This window comes from Hippocampus bargibanti, linkage group LG05 (assembly GCF_051943395.1).
Source record: "Hippocampus bargibanti isolate YZ-2025 linkage group LG05, ASM5194339v1, whole genome shotgun sequence".
In the NCBI taxonomy this organism is placed as follows: domain Eukaryota; kingdom Metazoa; phylum Chordata; class Actinopteri; order Syngnathiformes; family Syngnathidae; genus Hippocampus; species Hippocampus bargibanti.
The window spans coordinates 21145605-21155000 of NC_142738.1; the positions used below are offsets into that span (position 1 = coordinate 21145605).

At 42.6% G+C, this 9396-nt stretch overlaps 1 long non-coding RNA gene across 1 annotated transcript in view; it reads right to left on the reverse strand.

Moving 5' to 3' along the window:
• Window positions 1-222: 222 nt before the first annotated feature.
• LOC148898209 (uncharacterized) overlaps window positions 223-9396 on the reverse strand; it is an 80122-nt gene continuing 70948 nt past the window's right edge. Inside the window, exon 3 of the long non-coding RNA XR_016114975.1 lies at window positions 223-616. This is a non-coding gene — a long non-coding RNA (uncharacterized LOC148898209). The remainder of the gene's footprint in view (window positions 617-9396) is intronic.

Sequence of the window (9396 nt, forward strand, 5' to 3'; positions counted from 1 at the left end):
TCAAAATCTTTATTTTTAACACACAAAAAATGAATTAAATGAATAAATGGAAAAATTAATAAAACATACATTAACCAGCAATAAATAAAATAATTATAATGATCATAAGGCAGATACAGACGACTGATAAAAAAAAAACACAGGAAACTAATTATTTTAATAAAGTTTCAAATGTCTGTATTCACAGTTCTTTAACTTTGAACTTTCTTCACATAAATAAAATATTGAACATGAACTGTCCTAAACATGGCTTCTGTTGCCTACTTCTTGCTGCTAGAGACCTGGCAGCACTTCTTTTCACAAAGCCGAGCCACATTTGGCTTGAGGGAGGACGCAGTGGAGACTGAGTAGGGCTTGAAGATGCTCCTCAGCAAGTCTGGACCTGTACTTGGACTTATTGAAATTCAAAGTGGAAAGTGCTTCTCACATAAGTATGTGCTCCCAAAAAGACACATTGTCCGCGTGATCATTCGGGAAAGTTCAGGGAAGCTGGGGGTTAACTCTCTCAAACATTGCCCAAGCTTGTCTGCTTCTCTATTCACGTCCCTGAACTTGGCTTTGAGTGCAGAGTGGCACTGTAGGTCACAGAGCTCCATTTGGAACACAGGTGGGGCACCTTGCACATCAAAAGAGAATGGGTTGTCAAGAATTTGAAATGTGGCTTTGTGCGTCTTGAAGTCTGCAAATCGGTGATTAAATTCCCTCTGTAGCTCCAAAATGGTGGTTTGTTCCATGGTTTGTTCAGCGGTTTGTTCAGCTCCACACACAAGTTTCATTCATATCAATCATGCAGTCCGCACTAACATTAATCTTTCATGTTAAGGCGGGCTGCAAAATATTCTTTCAGGGGACGCAGTTGGCCCGCGGGCCGCAAGTTTGTGACCGCTGCTATACGACATATACACTGCATTTGCAATCAAAAGAACATACTTTGAAGCTGAATCACACACTTGTTGAATGCAACTTGTGTACAGAAGAGGTGCAGAGATGTTTTCATCAATTTGTCTTTAACTGGTGTCATGGTGGCACGTAATGATATGAGTGGTGATGACCCGGGCGGTGGGAGGGCTCTAGCATGGAGGAACATCCAATAACTGACTAAGCTTGTCTTTGTCTCTGTCCATGGTGCTGAGGGGGACACGTTGACAGGCATACACCTTCAGCATGCAAAACGGATTGACATTTTCTCAACAAGTTGTGATGATTCTCTACTGTGTGTGATGTGAATCTCTCCTGAACTACTTTGGCAAAAAAGTACTTGTCTTTTTATATTGTTAAACATATGGAGCAGCATTAGTTACGGCATTTTTAGTCTTGCTGCTGGTCAAGTTGCCATACAATACATGTATTTTATTTGTGAGTTGATGAACAGTGGGGCCTTCAGAACTATGAATTTGCATATTCATTGGAGAATTAGTGCTGACTTTTCTCCTAACCCAAGAACGATGCACACATTTGACTTTTTTTCATGCTGCTTTTTAATTATTTTCGCCCCACTATAACTATTCCAAGCGGCCCGGTTTTCGAGTGTTAAGCAAGCTAACTTCACAGTGCAGAGGTACTGGTTTCAATTCTAGCTCGTATATTCTCCCTTGGCCCGTGTGGGTTTTCTTTAGGTTCTCTGGTTTCCTCCTACATTCCACAAACATGCATGGCAGACTGATTTAACATTCCAAATTGTCCCTGGGTGTGAAGGGAGCATATATGGTTTTTACTTTCAGTGTGGCCTGCGACTGGCTGTCAACCAGTTCAGGGTGTCCCCCGCCTACTGCCCAATGAAAGCTGGGATAGGCTCCAGCTACACCCCCCTCCCCCCGCCTACTGCCCAATGACAGCTGGGATAGGATCCAGCTACCCCCACGCGACCCAAGTGACGCTAAACAAGTTCGGAATATGAATGAATGAACGAATGCAGCCTCCAGTGTTGCTGACTTCGAGCCATTCTGCAAGGAAGGGTGGGCTCCCGACACAGATTTGTGAAAGACACATTGCCATTTTGAGTTATTCAAAAATAAATAAATAAATACATGCAATTTAATATTGATGCTGTTGAGCGTGTCCATGTTTTGAAGGGTCAGTTTTTCACACAGCACCAGGTAGCTTTATGTAAGTTTTTCCTCCGTAAATAAAGTCACTAAATCCAAACTTCATTTTAGGTGTACAGTACGTGAGTTATCTTTGCCCTACATTAATTGCTCATCTTAAACACTAAAAAGAAAAAAATAAGAATTTGGGAATACAGTCGAGCAGCTACTTTTTCATGGCACTGTAGTAAATATTCTGTGAGTGTACTGTAGCTCTGGCAGTCATTGGTTTTACTTGGAGAATAATTGCCCTAATATAAAAACAAGTGCAATAGACAACATGAGACATGCCCCATTTTTGTGTCAGTAGAGTAGATTATGGGAGTGGGGGGAGCAAGTTGAACGGACAACCATTTGTTCAAACTGCCTGCAAAACAGCATTTGCTCTACTAGGAAAGCTGGAAAAAAAAAAACATGAATGAAATACGATACGATTTGCCCACACTGCCCGTAGACATTCATCCACATCATTCATATTGAAAGAAATCTCTTTTTCTATGAACACACATTAACATGAATTAATGTTACACTATGCCTTTACCGTGCTTGTCACGCTCCAGTTGTAGCATCCTTTCATTCTCCTGAGATGTTAATGAAGTCTCTATGCTGGGAAGAGGAGAGCACTCACCTCAAATGCCATCCACTCACCGAGTATATGTATGAGGAGATGTCTTAAGTAAATACAACAACAGGAAGTTATCGACTGCATCCAACATCCTGCCTTCTGAAAGCTAAATGAGCGGCTGTAAATATGTCGTCTCTGCAGACAGCTTCCTGGTGTGTGTTTGAGTGCATGTGTGACTCATGCAAAGACGCATGTGCCACTGAGAACTGGGCTGCACACAGCTTGCAGACAAGTGTTTCAGCTTATTCAACCAATTGGACCAATATTTTACATCCTTATAGAGTTAGGGTTTGAACAGCGTTTCTGGTATCCTTTACGGCTGTCCCGATGTGTCTCACCTCCAGCAACAGACATCAGAATCAGAAGCAGAAAACCTTTATTTGTCCCACAATAAAACCTGGAAAGAATCAGCTTAGAACTGCTGAGCTCCAATCATAAATTTGTCTACCTCACTCAAAGGCGTGGTCGAAAACATCACAGCAGCTCAACTTGTATTTTGATCATCAGTGAAGGAGTATGCACACATCAGTTCACTCGCGATGAACAATCATTTATCATGTCTGCTACCTCGACAGTGTTCTTTTCTCATTATTCAATTTTGCCAACAACATTATAATTAAATGACTACACTCAACAAAGCTTCTTCATGTCATGATTTGGGACTAATGACTTTTAGTTTTACCATTGAACAATCCAATGCAATATTAAATAATGGAAAAGGGGTTGAACGAACATTGGCTTGATCGGACACACCAATTAAAGGCGTTTGCTTAGCAGCTAAGCAAACACCTTTAATTGGTTACTCTATAGCTATGCCTTAGCTATCAAGTAAAGAATAAAGGGAAATTTGAATAGTTAGTTGGAGGAGTCTCAAAATGAGTTTATTAAACAAAGCAAAAAAAATAGTAGCTTCACGCAAAACAAACCAAAATTCAAAGTATCTAATGAACACAAGCAAACAAACACATTCATCTCTATAGAGATGGGATTCCCATTATAATGGAAACATGACTTTGCAAGTGCATATAACAACTAAATTCAGGAACATTTACAGAAACAACAAACTCTTGAACTGGGAAGGAGTGAAGGAAATCAGGGAACTTTAAAGACGCAAACTGAAGGTGCCGCTGGGTGAGACACAAGTGAGTGGCTGAGGAAACCAGTTTGTGGACACAATGGATCAGGTTGATGAGTTGGAAATAAAAACAACTAATGAGCAAGAAGACAAGAAACAACATGAAATAAACCTAATTGCAATCAATATCAAAACACAGATCATGACAATGAAATTAAAAAAAAAACATTATGATTGCTGCATTCAACACACTGTAAATGCAACAAATTGATGAACAACAACCTTTCAAATTAGAAAACAGTAGTTTTGTTCAATATTATGTATTATATAACATATATTAGAGTATCGGCTTTTTTAGTTTCGGCTTTTCCCTTCAAGGAGTCGTCACAGCGAATCATTGTCCTCCATCTTCAGAGGTTTGTCGATGAAAAGGTTTCTTCAGCCGTCATCTGTACTTCTTTGAAGGTATCGGACGTTACGCTTGTTTATCCAAGAAACTTCGTCAGCAAACTAAAGCCTTACTGCTAGTTTAGGCCCTATATATATATCCCTCCTGCCCAGACATGGCGGCGCCGGACTCTGCTATGATAGGTCCCTGTTCTCAGGTTGGGGGGAGCAGAGGAATACTCCCTGCAGCTCCACTGATTGTTCCTATTGTTCTGACTAACGACTGGCCTGATTGCCCCACTTCCACCGGTATCACCTCATCAGTATTACTAATCCTATGTTGCCTAAGCAGGCTATTGTATGAACGATCCAAATTGAACCTCACCCCACCATATCGGTTTAATGAAGGATTTAGCTGTTGATGAAAATCGCTTCATTTACTCCCCTTTCAAACTGTCATGATCTGGTTGGTGACAAACGGGTGGCGCTGTCGGCCCCGCCTGCACCTGCACAGGTGCTGGTCGTTAATCAGTGACACTTAAAAGGACTCCCGGCACGACCATTCGGTGTCGGGTAATTGTTGATGTATGCCTTGTATGCAATTGTATGCATTGTATGCTATGAATGTGTTTGTTTCACCTTGGTGGACTTTAGTCTTGATTTTCTTTTGATACTTTGTATTTTTTCTGTTCAGACGATTTTGATGTTTTAGATTTTGTTGCTGCTGACTTTATTTTAATACAATTTGTCAAACACAACCTCCTGCCTGCTTTTTGGGATCTGCACCCGCCATCACCACCTTGCAAAACCGTGACACAAACCATCTATGTTCTTTCGCGAAGATTTTAACCTCATTGTCGCCAAATGAGTGATTGCTAGCTTTTAGGTGCATATGTACTGCCAATTGAGGCCCACTAGTATTATCCCTGCGATGTTGATAAAGTGTTTTTTTAAGAATTTGTTTAGTCTCCTCAATGTACGGCTCTTTACAATTTTCATTCTTACAATGTATTGAATAAACTACATTACTTTGTTTTTCATTTGGCAGCCTATCTTTTGGATGCACTAATTTTTGCCTTAAAGTGTTTATCGGTTTGAAATAAGTAGGAATTTTGTGTTGCCAAAGCATTCTTTGTAGTTTTTCAGAAACTCCTGCAATGTAAGGTACTGCTACTCCTCTCCTTTTTGTATCTTCAGAATGTTTTTGTTTCATTCCCTATTCTTTCTTTCTGATATTTGTTAAATGACTGCAAAGTAGTGGTTGCTGAGAGTGTAGCCAGACAGCATAGGTTGGTGGTGTGTAGGATAACGCTGGCAGTGAGGAAGATGAAGAAACCAAAGGCTGATGTGAGGACAAAATGGTGGAAGTTGAAAAAGGAAGAGTGTTGCATGACATTTAGGAAGGAGGTAAGACAAACACTGGGTGGGCAAGAGGTCCTTCCAGATGACTGGCAAACTACAGCAAACATAATCAGAGACACAGGCCGGAAGGTACTTGGTGTATCGAGTGGAAGAAAGGTAGATCAGGAGAATTGGTGTTGGAATGGGGAGGTGCAGGAGTGTATAGAGAGAAAGAGGTAAGCAAAGAAGAAGTTAGAGAGAAAGAGGTAAGCAAAGAAGAAGTGGGACACTGAGAGGACGGACGAGAGTAGACAGCAGTATGAGGAGATGCAGCGCACGGTTAAAGTAAAGGTAGCAAAGGCCAAACAAGAGGCTTATGATGACTTGTATGCTAGGCTGGACAGCAAGGAAGGTGAGACTGATCTTAACGGGCTGGCGAGACAGACAGACAAAGACGGTAAGGACTTGCAGCAGGTTCGGGTGATTAAGGTTAGAGATGGCAATGTATTAACAGGTGCCAGTAGTGTGATGGAAAGATGGAAAAAGTACTTTGAAGAATTGATGAATGAGGAAAATGAGAAGGAACAAAGAGTAGAAGACGTGACTGTTGTGGACCAAGACGTAGCAAGCATTAACAAGGATGAAGTGAGGAGGGCGCTGAAGATGATGAAGGAGGGAAAGGCACTCAGGCCTGATGATTTACCAATCGAGGTATGGAAGTGTCTTGGAGAGGAGGCGGTGGTGTTCCTGACTGGGTTATTCAACAAGATCTTAGCTGGTGAACAGATGCCTGAAGAATGGAGACAAAGTGTACTCGTGCCCATTTTTAAGAACAAAGGAGATGTGCAGAGTGGTACTAACTACAGAGGAATAAAATTGATGAGCCACACAATGAAACTCTGGGAAAGAGTAGTTGAAGCTAGACTAAGAACAGAAGTGAACATTTGTGAGCAGCAGTATGGCTTCATGCCAAAAAAAGAGTACGACAGATGCAGTGTTTGCTTTAAGAATGCTGATAGAGAAGTACAGAGAAGGTCAGAAGGAATTGCATTGTATCTTTGTAGATCTGGAGAAAGCGTATCACAGAGTGCCCAGAGAAGAGCTGTGGTATTGCATGAGGAAGTCTGGAGTGACAGAAAAGTATGTCAGAGCGGTGCAAGACATGGATCATGACTGTAAGACAGTTGTGAGGTGTGCTGTCGGTGTGACGGAGGAATTCAAGGTGGAGGTGTATCTGAGCCCCTTCTTATTTGCTAAGGTGATGGACAGGCTTACAGACGATGTTAGACAAGAATCTCCTTGGACCATTATGTTTGCAGATGACATTGTGATCTTTAGCGAGAACGGGGAACTGGTGGCGGAGAAACTAGAGATGTGGAGAGATGCCCTCGAAAGGAGAGGAATGATGATGAGTCGCAGCAAGATGGAATATATGTGTGTGAACGAGAGGGATCCAAGTGCAAAAGTGATGCTTCAGGTAGAAGCGAAAAGGAAGGTGGATGATTTGAAATACTTGGGGTCAACTGTCCAAAGCAATGGAGAGTGTGAAAAAGAGGCGAAGAAGCGTGTCCAGGCAGGCTGGAGCGGCTGGAGAAAAATGTCAGGTGCGATGTGTAATAGAAATGTTTCAGCTCGGATGAAAGGAAAAGTGTATAAAGCAGTGGTGAGACCAGCCATGATGTTTGGACTGGAGACAGTGCCACTGAAGAAAAGACAAGAAGCAGAGCTGGAGGTAGCAGAGCTGAAGATGTTGAGGTTTTCTTTGGGAGTGACCAGGTTGGATAGGATCAGGAATGAGTACATTCGAGGGACAACTCATATTAGAGGCTTTGGAGAGAAAGTCAGAGAAGACAGACTGAGATGGTTTGGACATGTCCAGAGGAGAGAGAGTGACTATGTCGGGAGAAGGATGCTGAGCCTTGAACTGCCAGGCAGGAGACCGAGAGGAAGACCGAAGAGGAGGTTTATGGATGTGGTCAAAGAGGACATGAAGGTAGCCGGTGTGAGAGAAGAAGATGCACAAAACCGGTTAGATGGAGGACATTGATTCGCTGTGGCGACCCCAGAAGGGAAAAGCCGAAAGGAAAAGAAGAAGAAGATTATTATTATTATTATTATTATTATTATTATTATTATTATTATTATTATTATTATTATTATTATTATTCAGCTACTGCTCTTATGTCTGTCTGTTGTTTTCATCATCAGTGCTGTATGATTTGGCATATTCACTGGCATTTCTCACTCACATTTGAAGAAAAAAACATAATGAAACTCCATAAAACGATGCCTGTGTATCAGTGTCTGAAACTCATGACAAAAGGTTAGCGGACACCCGGGCAGACAACTCTGAAAAGTTGCCTGCCCGGCCATGAAGCCGGACAGGCAACGCATTTTTGCCCATTTTTTTACAACTTGAAACATGGCAGCCAATCAGAAGCCTGTTTTGTGCTTCGGACTATACCGTGACTCAAAAGTGTACTTGAAAGTTTGGAAAGCTTAGAAAGAGAACTCCACATGGCTTGTGGCGGTTTGCTTGTAGCTTTTGCTTTATTGAATAAAACAAACGTTTGATTTGAAAATATATATTTTTTTGTTTTTCCGGAAGAAGTTGTCGGCCACCTGGGCCGAGATGTTTTGAAAGTCGTACGCCCGACATAATAGTTGTATGCCCCAGGCCTCCGGGCAGAGGTTATTTCAAACACTGCTGTGCATGTATGTACAAGTGTTGGTATGTATGTGTACAAGTGTACATGGTTGCGCGGGACACAGGGATGGTGCTACACTGGGGCTTAGGGGGGCTGTATAAATCGGTGTGGCATTCTCCATGCATCCATTTTCCAGACCGCTTTATCCTCATTAGGGTCACGTTGAGGGGAGGGGGGGTGTTTAGCATTCTAAGTTTTATATTTCTGAATTATTTTTTCAGCCCCCCCACCCCTATGTTTTAGCAGAAGCAGCAACCAGCCTTGGCGAAGTAAGGCTGCATTCGGAGAGGCAGAGCACGCTCCTCTATTCCTTCAGAACGCATCCCGTGTTATAACCCATCAGAAGCTTGTGTTTGAACAGTTGACGTCAGTCCTGCTTGGTGCACTGGCAGCCCTTGTCCCCTGTTGGAGCGGCCAAGAGCTCGCTCAGGGCATTCCGAAAATGTAAAAAACGCTTTAAGTTAGGTCGGAGTGCAGAGGACCACACACACAGTTATATCCAAACGTAACCACAGTTCGATACGAACATACCCCTAGATAACTAAATGCCACGCTCTCTCATTACAACAGGAGAGCGCGCGGGCTGAAGCTGTGTAAAAAGACACCGGCTTTCACCAAGTCTTAACCAGTGAGGACTGCACACATTTGCGAGCATTTTGCAAGGCCTGCTTGTCAGGGGGAAAGAAAAGCATGGCGGCCCGCCAAGCCTATAGAACTCTGGGGGAAACCTTTACATCACCCTGAGTAAATTATGACATGTTCTTTCCAGCAGCATTTCTTAGAATTTCTTTGAGACGCTTGCTACATGGGGTATAGAAGACATCAGCATTGACCCATCCAGTATTACAGTGTTCAGTTACTTCGGCCTGGTCACTGATTCACCAACGTGGTGATAAGATCTGTTGGCTGAGCCGATAAGGCCTCTCTTGTTGAGATCATTGACATTCGGCAAGCCAGCATTATGAAACCCCGTTGCATCTGCAGCAAGCTGTCTTTTCACAGAAGTGAACCATTCATTGATCGGTTTTGTGCGGGTTTGTGTGTGAATGTGTGTGCGTGTGCGCGCGTGTGTTTGTGCACATGGGATGTGTGACATGACCTTTGGTCTGCCCGCCGAATGGTATAAACTTGCACCAGAACACCACTTGTACTTTGGCATATGGAAGTCATACCAAA